General features: G+C 44.4%; 1 protein-coding gene across 3 annotated transcripts in view; it reads left to right on the forward strand.

Moving 5' to 3' along the window:
- The first annotated feature begins 651 nt into the window (after window positions 1-651).
- LOC144595806 (SH3 domain-binding protein 4-like) overlaps window positions 652-14,045 on the forward strand; it is a 65,762-nt gene continuing 52,368 nt past the window's right edge. For 2 of the 3 annotated variants that reach the window (XM_078403487.1, XM_078403489.1), the window contains exon 1: window positions 652-760. The gene's annotated coding sequence lies outside the window, so the exon portion shown is untranslated. Of the gene's footprint in view, window positions 761-6,072; window positions 6,225-14,045 lie in introns of all 3 variants that reach the window. The other variant, XM_078403488.1, reaches the window with a different exon arrangement.

Raw genomic sequence — 14,045 nt, forward strand, 5'->3', positions numbered from 1 at the left:
TCTCCAGCCCTAAGGCAGGGTCTACAAAGTTCTTCATCCAGAGAGTTGTGAATCTGTGGAATTCTCCGCCACAGAATGCAACGGAGGCTAATTCACTGGATGTTTTCAAGAGGGAGTTAGATTTAGGGCTAAAGGAATCAAGGAATATGGGGAAAAAGTAGGAACGGGGTACTGATTTTAGATGATCATATTGAATGGCGGTGCTGGCTCGAAGGGCCGAAAGGCGTATTCCTGCACCTATGTTTCTAAATGTGGGCCGTCTCTTTGCCCGCACAAATAAACTGGATCTGCTGAATCCCCCAGATTATAGACAATAGGTGCAGGAGTAGGCCATTCGGCCCTTCGAGCCAGCACCGCCATTCAATGTGATCATGGCTGATCATTCTCAATCAGTACCCCGTTCCTGCTTGTTTCTTGTTGTCGACCCCCAGCATCTGCAGTCTCTGGTGTCTCCAGGTTGCTGCGTGGAGGACCGACCGACCGACCGACCGACTGAACAAACAAACTCGGGGAGATGCTGCTGAGCGTCACAGTCTGGTCTGCACTTCCCTGACCCACCGGAGGACGGCGCGCGCTCCGGCCCGGCCCGGTCCAACCGGCCAACCCGGCCAACCCGCTTCGTGCACGCGCGCGCGGGCGGGCGGGCGGTGCTCGGGATTGGAGCGCGCTGTCGGCCACGCGCAGGAGCAACTCATTGTGCGGAGACGGAGACGGAGCCGGAGCCGGTGGGTCGGAGAGAGTCTGGAGGAGCCGGCGCAATGTGAGTCCGTGGTCCCGGGGAGGGGAGGTCCGGGAAGTAGGGAGAGGAAGAAAAGGAGGGGGATAGGAAGAAAAAGAGGGGCGATGGGGAGGGGGACATGAGGGAAAGGGAGGGAGGGGGATAAGGGGACAAGTGGGAGGAATGGAGGGGGGTGGGATAGTGGGGGAGGGGGGCGATAGTGAGGGAGGGATGAGATGAGAGGAACAAAAGAGGAGGTGAGGGAGGGGGGCGAAAGATGAGGAGGGGGTTAGGGAGAGCAAGGGGGAATGGAGTGGGGATGGGACAGAAGGGGGGGGAATGGAGTGGGGGCAGAGGGAGAGGAGGTGTGGAAGAGCATTGGGGACCAGATGGAGAAGGGTGGGGGCAGAGGGAGAGGAGGTGGGGCGAGGGAGAGAAGAAGAGGACGTAGGGGTGAGGGAGAGGGGACAGGGGTGAGGGAGGATTGGGGGGGTGAGGGAGGATGGGCGGGGAGGGGGGGTGAGGGAGGATGGGCGGGGGGGGGTGAGGGAGGATGGGCGGGGGGGGGTGAGGGAGGATGGGCGGGGGGGGGGTGAAGGAGGATGGAGGGGAAGAGGGATTGGGGAGGGAGATGGAGAGGAAGGAGTGGTGTAGTAGAGAATGGAGTGGAAACATTGGAGACTGTGAAAGACAGTAGTGGAGTGGCACATGGGAGGAGAGTGGATGAGGAGTGGAGAATCATACGCCATGGACAGGCCCTCAGCCCAACTCGTCCATGCGGATCATCAACATGTCCCATCTGCGCTAGTCCTATTTGCCTGCGTTTGGTTCATGTCCATGTCCATCTAAACCTTTCCTATCCATATACCTGTCCACATATCTTTTAAATGCTGTTGTACTATCTTCCTCAACTACCTCCTCTGACAGCTCGTCCCATATATCCACCACCCTCTGAGTGAAAAGTTGCACCTCGGGTTCATATTAAATCTTGCCTCTCTCACATTAAACATATGTACTCTTGCTTCTGATTCTCCTACCCTGTATAAGAAATGTACCCTTTAGTCTGGGATGTTTGAAGGAATATAGCTCCAGCCTGCCCAACCTCTCCCTGTAGCTAAGACCCTCATGTCATGGCAACATCCTCGTAAATCTTTGCACTTTTTCCAGCTTACCAAAATCCTTCCTATATCAGGGTGACTAAAACAGAGCACAACACCCAAAGTGTGGCCTTGTCAATGTCTTGTACAACTGTAACATAATATCCCAACTTTTTTACACAATACCCTAATTCAGGGACCTCCAAACCGTAGGAAAAAAATAATGAAATGTCAGTTTTATAAATTTAACGAACTCAAAAAAGAACTTCAGTAAAACAAATGGAAGAAATTCAAACCATCTGGGGTACGTGGCAGCTTCCGGCATACACTAGTAACACATGCGACATGTACGTTCTTACCTTGAAAAACCCACCAAAACAGCCAATTTTTGTGCTGTAAAAAATGGAGAAGAAGTCGAAGGATCCAGCGGAGAAAGAGGAACTGGGAGAAGGGCTGCAAAGCTCTCGGACGCAAGAAGCAGCTGGGCCAGCGGGCGGGAGAAGGGGAAACACAGCCGGGAAGGGAGGCAGGAGAGTAAAGCCGAGAAGCAGAGGGCCGCCGACTGGAGGGGGGGGGGAAGAAGAGGAGGAGGAGGAAAGGATGGGGTTGAGCGAGCTGGGAGAGGTGCAGTGGGAAGAAACCGAGCCAAGGGGTCTGCAGGGGCAGAGGCAGTGCGCGCTGGGCCAGGGAACGGCTCTGCTCGGTGGCCCCAGCCTAGAGGCGTTGAGCGCGGGCCAAGTGGAAAATGAGCCCGGCTGACGGAGAGGGCGAGCGGGGAGAAGGGCTGAAGGACCAGCAGGAACGGCGAGGGGCCGAAGAGCTGCAGGAAGCGAGGCATGGAGCAGGGGCGCCGAGCCTGGAGAGTGAGGAGCACAGGAACGGGGAGAGGTGTCGGGACACTTGGAATGCCGGGAGGGACCCGGAGACGCGCTGATGGGAGAAGACAGGGGAAGCCGAGCTGCAGCATGGAGCGTGTTAAAATGTCTTGGTGGGCCGTATAAAATCTCCTGGCGGGCCGGATGTGGCTCCCGGGCCATAGTTTGGAGACCCCTGCTCTAATTGGATGAAGGCCAATGTACAAAAAGTCTTCTTGATCACCCTATCTACCTGTGACACCACTTTCAGGAAACTATTAACCTGTATCCCTCGATAGCCCTGCTCTACAAACTACTCAGGGCCCTACCATTCACTGTGAAGGTCCAATTTCCAAATTGCCACACTTTGCTGCATTAAACTCCATTAGCCATTCCTGATCAGCTTGTCCAGCTGATCAAGACCCTGCTATAATTTCTTATAACTCTCTTCACTATCTATAATACCTCCCACTTTAGTGTCACCAGCATACTTAGTGGAGGGGAGAGCGAGAGAGACGGGTGTATACCCTGGAGAGTGGCTTTAGGAGCAGTCTGGGAGTGATCCGGGATGGTTTAGAAAATAAGGGAATTGGCATGGAGTGTTGTGTTGTCTTGGGTTGCAGTGAGCTTGTGCATTGGTGAAACCAAATTGTATAAAAATACCCTTTAATAAAATCTGACAATGTGCACATGTGATTTTTTTTTTTTCTATTACAAATCTCAAATTGTGGAGTACAGAGGCAAATAAATAAATTATAGGTCTTTGTCCCAAACATTACGGGCACTGTATGTGGTAATGGTGGCTCCACCAATAATTACGATGAATGCAAAACAGCAGAATTGTGCCTGATTGTCATGTAATCTGAGTGCAAAAGTAGTGCAAAAAACCCCCAAAGTACAATAACAGAATAACTGAACAAAATTGTGTTGAGTAAAAGTATCTGGCAGCACCTCTGGGAAGGGGGTGTGAGAGAGGTGATTGTTTCAGAAAATCAGTAACAGAGGGGAAGAACTGCTCTTAAGACTGGACGTCTGGGCTTTCAAGCTCCTGTATCTTCTCCCAGAAGTTAGACGAGAGAAATGGGTTTGAGGTTAGTATTGGGGTGAATGTTGATGGAGGGGGAGTGTAGAAGAAAGCCACAGAAATGAGGATGAGATATGGGCTGAAAGAGTGGGAGAGAGCATGGGAATGGCCCTTTGAGAGGGCTGATGGTCGGAGATAGAGAGAGGTTTGTCAGAGAATGGAAATGAGAAAGGGCAGTGTCGAGACTTAAGAAAGAGTTGGGTGGGCGGGTGTTTAGAAAGAGCTTGGAAAAAAAAGCATGAGTGAATGGAAGTCAGGAGAGCAGGTGGGATCTGTTTTGTAATGTGCTAGACACTGTTTATGTCATTAGCAGCTCTCCACCCAGGAGAAGTATAGGTGCTCCCTGGAGAGAAGGTCAGTGTCATGTGTAAGCAAGACCTAGCATATCACTAATACAGCGAAACCTCACTAATGTATGGGCGCAGTCAGTGTGTTCCTAATCTGCTCAATATTTATGTTAGCCTTTTCTTTTTTGTTTAGAAACGCTAGCAATCAAGTAAAATTAGCCAATTTTTAGCAGGTTTATTTGATTTCGCTAACATTGGAACAGTGTGTCTAATACAGGGTGTTGTGTTCTGTGTAAATTCAGCATTTTAGTGGCTTACCAGCTTAATGTTACGAATGAATTATTTTTATAACTGTGAAGCCCTGGAATTTAGTTTAAATCCACACTCAAGTTAGTTGTGATAAATCATTTTTTGATGATCAAATGTGATTGTTAACGCACTGTATTATTATTACTAGCCAGGGTGCAGTCCCAATGTGTCTAATTGGCAAATTAATTTTAGAGGTTGACAGCGTACGCTGTGCTAAAAGACAGAGCTGCCTGCTGCTGTTTACATTTCAATTGTTAAACTTAATTAGTCTGAATTGTTACACCCAATTCACCTTGTTCTATTGCAACACTTTCAATCAAATCTTGAGAATTTAATGTAGATCGGGCACATTTACCCTCTGCACATTGGGAGTTGGGGTAAACAGTAATAGCAACTGCTTTTGCTACTTCAATACACCCACAACTGAGACTCCACTTTTACCATGGCAGCCGGATGTTCCATGCCTTAATTTTTTTCTTGACCTTCTCTAACTTTGCCGTTGGTCAAGGGATCAGTGGTATTTGCAGAATTTTTACTACCTTGACTGACATTCTGAGTAGGGATTGGTAACTGGCAGGATGCGATGTGGCTGCTGAATAATATATCACTTTGAACTATCCAAATATAGTTGGTTTTCAAGCCACAGAGTTAAACAGCATGAAGACGAGCCCTTCGACCCAACTCATCCATGCTGACCAAGTTGCTTAACTGAGTTAGTGCCATTTGCCTTTGCCTTGCTCGTATCCCTCCAAACCCTTTTCAATCCATGTACTTATCCGAGTGCCCTTTAAATGTCTTAATTGTTAGTTGGGACACTTTCATTATGTTTGGAGTTTTACAGCAGTTGTGGCATGCTATTGCTGATGTGTATTTTCCCTGGCTCATTTCCAGTAGTGTGTTTGAATATTTTGTATGTGTGTTTTGGCATAGAATAAAGGAGCACCTCAATTATGCCTTAAATGCGATGTAAAAACAGCTTGCAGCTAACAAGGACGAGAGGTCTTGACATTGTTCTTTTTCTGGTTAAAGATAATTCTTCTGATTAAAATTTTTCCTTATTCTCCCTCCATACCCCCTCACTACCGAACCAACACATTTTATTCTGCTACCAAAGTGTAAATGGGCAAAGAAACAAAAGAATTTGGTCTCCATTTTATCTTCAGTCATTGTGGAACTTTTCTGTATTGTTATTCTCCCAGCCGGTGGTTGAAATAACATAACAGAGTTTTCATTTCCTGGGGAAAATTGGTCTGGCACAATTAGAAACAGGAATGTGTGCCTTTCAGGCCTCCAAGTCTGTTCACTGTTCAATAAAATTCATGCTGAGCTCTGATGTCGCCCCATGTGCCTGTGGTTGTCCCTCGATGCTCAGCACCTTTAGTCGCCAACTATTTTACCATTCTCATATTTGGTATTATTGCTGTACATAACATTTGGCAAATGAACTATATGGTGACAAATACACCAAACTTCCACCACATTTTACGTTAACACTTCATTCCTGTCTGAATGGATTCTGATGTTGCACCATACCTACTACTAAACTCCCCAACTAGTGTAAATAGCCTATCCCCTTCAATCTTTCTAGTTTCCATTAACTTTTCCAAATTTCCATCAAATCAGTCTTTGACCTTCTAAGTTCCACGAAACGTGAGCACAGTTTGTAGTCTCTTTTTGTAATTTAACCCTTAGACATGAATATTTTCGATTAATTTATTTTCAGTGTATTTGCTGCCTCTGCCAAAGCCAGCATTTATTGACAAGGAGGTGGGAGTGAACTGCCTTCTTGAACCACTGTAGTCATAAGGCCAAACAGCTTTACGGAAACAAACCCTTTGGTCCAACTCATCCACGCCGACCATGTTGCCTGATCAAGTTAGTCCTACTTGTCCTCGCCTGACCCATTTCATTCTAACCTTTTCTTTCCATGTGTCTATCTTTGTAACTTTTAAATATTATTGTGTCCGCTTCAACTGCTTCCTCTGGCAGCTCGTTCCAAATAATTTCCATTCTCTGTGTCGAAAAAATTGCTCCTTCGTTTCCATTTTAAATCTTTTCCCTCTTACCCTAAACCTGAGACTCCCACCCCCCTGGGTAGATATATTCTTACAGTACTGTTTCGGAGCAACTTCCAGATTCAGAACCAACAACGATGAACAGTCAGTGGTATTTTCAAGTGAGGGTTGTCAGTGATTTGGAAGGAAACCAATAGGTGGTTATGCTTCCTTGTTTCTTGTTGGTGGATCCAGGGTTTGTGAGGTTCTATCGGACTAGCCTGGGCAAGTAACATGCAGTGTATTGAGGAGTTGCGGTCTCTGTAAACGCAGTGCGGAGAAAACTAGCATCTGCAGTTATTTTCCTACTTTGTCTCGCCCCCTCCCCTGACATCAGTTTGAAGAAGGGTCTCGACCTGAAACATCACCCATTCCTTCTCTCCTGAGATGTTGCCTGACCCGCTGAGTTACTCCCTCCAGCATTTTGTGTCTACCTTCAGTGTGGGGAATGAATGTTTGGGGTGGTGGATGGAGTACCAGTATCGTACAATTATCTTTCACTTTAAAACAAAGTGGTAACTGAATTATCAGCAGAATACTAACTAGGGTTTTGAATAATAACAAAAGATTAAAGTTCCATGGTGACATTTTTTGGTGAAATCCCTCGAGTTCACAAATTAATATAACAGCTAACGCCTAAAATACTCTGCCCTGTTGCTCTACCCCTCTGTCTTGAACCTGTGTTTATTAGTGATTATCTCGGGGATAAATCTCCTGACAAGTCAGTGAGGCATGACCTGTTTAAGATCGAACCCCGTGTGTGTGTGCACGTGTGTGCGTGACCAAATGCAAGGTATGTGTGTGAACGCGTGCTCGTGTATGTGTGAGCCTGAATGTAAGTGTGCATCTGTATGTTATAGAGTTTGTGAAAAAACTGAAAAATAACAAAGGATATATAAAAGTGTGGCACCTGTTCATTCATACAGCTTATTTGCAGTACTTTTATTTATTTGCATATTCTGAAGTGCTTATTCTGAGAACTCTTTCAATAGTTCCTGGTTATTTGGAGCCTGGATCAGTATTATAGTTTGTGATTAAGCTAGAGAGTGTGCAGAAAAGATTCTCGAGGATGTTACAGGGATGGAAGTGATTAAATTATGAAGGCTGGACAGGCTGGGACTGTTTTTCCAGAGCATTGAAGGATAAGAAAGGACCTTGGGCTTTATAAAATCATAAAGGGCATAGGTAGGGAAGATGGTCACAGTCTTTCTGCCTGGCAATTAATAATACTTTTCTTTATTCGTCTCACACCGGGGAAATTTACAATTAGAGTCTAAAACTAAACAGCTTTGGGTTTGGGTGAAAGATTAAAGGGGATCTGAGGGGCTGTAGAGATCAGCTGCACTTCCCCCTGCTTGTATATTTCACTTCCGATCAATTTCTGCACTTGTGGACAGCAAACTGTTGTGCATAGAAAATGCACCATGGGTACTTTTAAGCACACTTTCTGCACTTATCCCAACACCCAGCAAACAAGTTGCTTTGACCTAGATGTCAGGTCTTACTTGAGACTTATGAGATGTATTGGAGATGCACCGATGACGGTAAGCAGAGAATACTCCATCAAACCCCTTACTGGTGCCATGCAGATGGTGGAAAGGCTTTGGTATGCTAGGAGAAGAGTCACAGACTGCAGGATACTCAATCTCTGAGTTGCATTTATGTGACGAGTCCAATTGACTCAATTCTTTAGTCATCCCAGAACATTGATGACACATTTGTATTGATTATCAAGCATTGGTGGTTAGATTCTCTACTTTTTTTTTGGGGGGGGGTGGGGGGAGGCATGACCTGAACCTTTGCGATGTGAATGTTACTTGCTATTCTCCCACATCAACAAGTTTTGCTGCATAGATAGATGGGCTGTTTTGCTTGCTGAGGTTGGGACGAGAAATGATCACTCTGGAGTTTTCTGTGCACATTCAAATTTCTGACCTCCTGATGGAAGGAAGACCGTTGATGAAGCTGATGACGATGGTTGGGCTCAGGAATTTTCCCAGGGAACTATGCACAATCATATTTTGGCACTGATGAATATAAGCGGTGCTTTTTTTAACCAACCTTGTTTATCCTTGAGGTGTGATACAAATAAAAAATATTCAGGTGTAGAGTAACCAGGGCTTTTTCGCAACTGTCACACTGCCTCCTTGGTTTTGTAATCTTCTATATGTAAACATTCGTGTTTTGATTATTTTCTATAGCTGTCCATGATATTTTAACAATCAACATGTTTGGGTTCCAAGGTCTCCTTGAATCTCCACCTTTTACTATCTTTATTGTGATTTACAAAATCCCTTTGGCCGAAAGTTTTTAAAAAACTTGCTGATATTGAAACCCATGAGTTATAGTTTCTCCCTTTCTCTTAAAAAATACTATCTCTATGTTTCCTTAGCATTTTATAATTCTAAGAAAATAAATAATCACAAATCTGACTTTACAATCTGCCTCTGGTTAAAACCAATGCCTAAAGAGTTTACAGCGGAAAGCTGCTGCTTCTGTTCCCTGCTCTAAGTCAGCTTGTTGGCCAGAGAGGGCTGTGGGGTCTGAGAAGCTCTGTGTTGAGAGGTTTTGTTCACACCACAGTTTCCATTCATGTCGTCCCCTTCCTTGGGTTGAGGAGCTTTACTGCTGGGCTCAGCCACTCGGGCAGCAGCAAAAGAACCGCGAACTGTAGTTCTGCATTGCCCATTGTGCCAGGGATAAAATAAACCATGCTCATTCTGTACCGTCTCATGGAATGGATGGGGATCAGATGAGGAACGTCTTGTCTTGGTTGTGGTGTCCTCAGCAGAATAATGCTCTTGAGAACTGTTGTGTTAGCATGTCCAGGGCTTTCAAGAGGAAATGAAAGAATGAAAGCCATCTACTTCTGCTTATTGTGCCATTTACTTGTAACATATTGATTTTGCCTTCCATACAACAATGAAGGCAGCAACTTTCTGCACCCTGTCTTTGGCTGCCTTGGGCTAGTTGGCTGGTAAACTGTAGCTGTACAGTTCATGTCTGTTGAGATCCTGCCTTCCAGTGTTTTTGGTGGAGACCATGTAATGGATTTATTTACTCCAGTACCTTTGGGGAAGGCATGGACAGGCAATGTTTCAGGCTGGGACCCTTCTTCAGACTGATGCCATAGAGCAAGCTTAAGGACTATTCTTTCAAAACTATGATTTTAAATCCTGCTGCTCTTGATCATAAATAAATAGGCCACCTGCAAAAAATTGTGTATGTTGGATCAAGGGATGTACAGTAAGGTTTTGAGCAATGCCCATACTTTCATAGATACATAGACAATAGGTGCAGGAGTAGGCCATTCGGCCCTTTGAGCCAGCACAGCCATTCAATGTGATCATGGCTGATCATCCACAATCAGTACCTCGTTCCTGCCTTCTCCCCATACCCCTTGATTCAGCTAGCCCTACGAACTCTAACTCTCTTTTGAATGTACTCAGTGAATCGGCCTCCACTGCATTCTGAGGCAGAGAATTCCACAAATTCACAACTCTATGTGATAAAGTTTTTCCTCATCTCAGTTCTAAATGGCCTGCCCCTTATTCTTAAACTGTGGCTCCTGGTTCTGGACTCCCCCAACTTTGGGAACATGTTTCCTGCATCTAGCGTGTCCAATCCCTTAATATTTTTACATGTTTCTATAAGATCCCCTCGCATCCTTCTAAATTCCAGTGAATACAAGCCCAGTCGCTCCATTCTTTCATCATATGACAGTCCCGCCATCCCGGAATTAACCTCGTGAACCTACGCTGCACTCCCTCAATGGCAAGGATGTCCTTCGTCAAATTAGGAGACCAAAACTGCACACAATACTCCAGGTGTGGTCTCACCAGGGCCCTGTACAACTGCAGAAGGACCTCTGCTACTTTTCTCAACTTCCCTCGCTATGAAGGCCAACCTGCCATTAGCTTTCTTCACTGCCTGTTGTTTCACTACTGTATGTTTCATTTTTTCCTTGGTACCTAAACAGATGTACAGCACTTTGGTCAACGTGGGTTGTTTTTAAATGTGCTATACAAATAAAATTGACTTGACTTGACTTGTTGTACCTGCATGCCTACTTTCAGTGACTGATGTACTAGGACACCCAGGTCTCATTGTACTTTCCCTTTTCCTAACCTGACATCATTCAGATAATAATCTGCCTGCCTGTTCTTGCTACCAAAGTGGATAACCTCACATTTATCCACATTATACTGCAACTGCCATGCATCTGCCCACTCACCCAACCTGTCCAAGTCACTCTGCATCCTCATAGCATCCTCTTCACTGTTCACACTGCCACTCGGGTTTGTGTCATCTGCAAATTTGCTAATGTTACTTTTAATTCCTTCATCTAAATCATTAATGTACATTGTAAATAGCTGCGGTCCCAGCACCGAGCCTTGCAGCACCCCACTAGTCACTGCCTGCCATCCTGAAAGGGACCCGTTAATCCCTACTCTTAGTTTCCTGTCTGCCAACCAATTTTCTATCCGTAAATACCCTGCCCCCAATACCATGTGCTCTAATTTTGCCCACTAATCTCGTGTGTGGAACCTTATCAAAGGCTTTCTGAAAGTCCAGGTACACTACATCCAATGGTTCTCCCTTGTCCATTTTACTTGTTACATCCTGAAAAAACTCCAGAAGATTTGTCAAGCATGATTTCCCCTTTGTAAATCTATGATATCCCCTTCGTAAATCCATCCTGTTACTGCTATCCAAATGCGCCGCTATTATGTCTGATAATTGACTCCAGCATGTTTCCCACCACACTCTAAGGCCCCCCTCAGTCATGGCTGACCATGGGTGATGCATCCTGGTTGTTGGCTGCTTGCTCCAAACCTCGGTTAGAGCAGCGTCAATGTGTGGTCGGATGCAAGCCTGGGCGATGTCATATGAATGACAGGCTGTTGCCCATGCAGCACGTCCCCCCACTCCACGTCGCTGATCGATCCAAAGGAACAGCAGAGCCGTTACAATTTGCTACCAGCCTTCTGTGATCTTTAAATGTTTCCGAATCCTCTGGCTTCCCGCTCATCTTTGCTATGTTATATGCCTTCTCTGTTATTTTTAAACTGTCCTTGACTTTCCTTGTCAGCCATGGTCGCCTCTTATTCCCCTTAGAATCTTTCTTCCTCTTTGTGAAATGATCCTGCACCTTCTGTATTATTCCCAGAAATTCCTGCCATTGCCGTTCCACCGTCATCCCTGCTCGGGTCCGTTTCCAGTTAACTTTGGCCAACTCCTCCCTCATGCCTCCGTAGTTCCCTTTGTTCAACTGCAATACCGACACTTCCGATTTCACCTTCTCCCTCTCAAATTGTAGATTAAAACTTATTATGGTCACCAGCTTCTAATGGTTCCTTTACCTTGAGTCCCCTTATCAAATCCAGTTCATTACTCAACACTAAATCCAGAATTGCCTTCTCCCTGGTAGGCTCCAGTACAAGCTGCTCTTAAGAATCCATCTCGAAGGCACTGTACAAACTCCCTTTCTTGGGGTCCAGTATCAACCTGATTTTCCCAGCCTGCCTGCATGTTGAAATCTCCCATAACCACGGTGGCATTACCTTTGCGACATGCCAATTTTAACTCTTGATTCAACTTGCACCCTATATCCAGGCTACTGTTTGGGGGGCTGTAGATGACTCCCATTATGGTCTTTTTACCATTACAATTCCTCAGTTCTATCCATACAGACTACATCTCTTGATTCTATGTTACCCCTCGCAAGGGACTGAATTTCATTCCTTACCAACAGAGCTACCCCACTCCCTCTGCCCACCTGTCTGCCTTTTCGATAGGACATATAGCCCTGAATATTCAGTTCCCAGATCTGATCCTCTTGCAGCCATGTCTCTAATTCCCAAAGTGAAACATTGGTATATGTATCTGTGGCAAGTGTTTCAGATGTAACCAGCGTAGTAGGTTGGCTGATCATTACACAGAGGTGAAATGCACTGTGTTCACATTTTATCTGTCTTTGTGGCAATTTATGATCAGGAGACTAAGCTGCAAATATTATTGTAAACTTCTGGCCACATTAATTTAAAGAATTAAATAAATTATCTCCCAGGTGTGAAAACTCTAGCTGGACTCCTTTTCATTATTATGATCAGTTAATGGGAATGTATAAGAAGGAACTGCAATCTTGCTGATTTAAACCGAAGGTAGACACAAAAAACTGGAATAACTTAGCGGGACAGGCAGCATCCCGAGAGAAGGATTAGGTGACGTTTTGGGTCGAGACCGTTCTTCAGACTGGATGTATTATATTCATTCTAATATTTCTGCAAAAGCAAATATTTGGAATACAGTGCAATAATTTTTTTACCAAAATAGTGCTTGTAATAAATAACATACTGCAAACATCGAATGATCCATTACCTGAAAGCCATTGTGATGTAACAATAAGCCTCCACCAGTTTCTGTTCCCAGAAGTCTACATTTGGTTGATCTAGTCAGACATTAATTGGGATATCTCAGTTACTCCATCTGCCAGGACCAGTGAAAAGCAAATCATCAGGTCCAAGCATCTTTGAATTACAATAACAGTGGGATTTATAGATATCGAATGTCCATTTGGACCATGGTTCCCATAAGCTTTCTATTTGCTCATAGAATGGGAATGTCACTGATATCACAGTCATTTTGTTATTCTTCTCTAATTTCTCTTGATGAGGTAGTTAAGGGTTAACTACATTAGTGGATCAGGCATCACGTAAAGGCCAGACTGGATAAGAATGGCAGCTTTCCTTCCTGAACGATATTAGTGAACAAAATTATTTTTTATAACAACAATGCAGTAGTTTGATGATTACCATTGTAGAGACAACTTTTTTTAATTTTCAGAGATCTGATTGCTTGTCTCGTAACTAACCATGATCTTACTGTACCATAGTGGAATAGTATACTCCTTATAATAGCCATGAATAGGCATGTTTAAGATTAAAAATTATGGAAAGGGAAGAAGTGATTTTGCTGATTTCTGACAGTCTTTGAATCTGTTTTGGTGAACACTCCAACCATTTCAACATTGCGGCCTATTACATTTGTTTTACTTGTTTACAATTGTAAACAATTGTTTTACTTGTAAAAGTAGTTCCAGGTTATAACATTTGATGCCGGTAAATTCAAATCAGCGTTTCATTTAGCTTGGTCTGTTGTAGACTTTATGTCTCTATTTCCATTTATAAAATACAGGTTATTGTGTGGGATGATCCAGAGTGTGGTTCATCTGATCATTCTCTATTCACCCATTCACTGATCAGCACTTCATGTGGACAACTGGTTAGTTAAATATAGTGTTGCCCATGTTGGGACCCAAGATATGCAGTGCAGAGATGTCTGGTGTTATCAAGCCCAAAGAAGCCAATAATGCAATAAAAGAAAATAATTGTTAAATATTAGGACTGAGTGTGGAATTATCAGAAAAATCACAACGTGGGAGTTTCAAAGAGATGGTTTTGATGTTCATTAATGTTTTCAAACACTTGCCTTTGTTTGCGTTTTGGCCATAGAGTAAACAATTGAGTCTGTTCACTGTTGAATGTTATGCCTTGGGAAACAAGGCAGGTGGCTTGTTCTTTAAAAAAAAGTTTTAGCTTGGCTCTTTCTGTTGCAGCTGGCGGTAGAGTTAAACTTTTCA

The sequence above is a fragment of the Rhinoraja longicauda genome, chromosome 8 (genome assembly GCF_053455715.1).
Source record: "Rhinoraja longicauda isolate Sanriku21f chromosome 8, sRhiLon1.1, whole genome shotgun sequence".
NCBI lineage: Eukaryota > Metazoa > Chordata > Chondrichthyes > Rajiformes > Arhynchobatidae > Rhinoraja > Rhinoraja longicauda.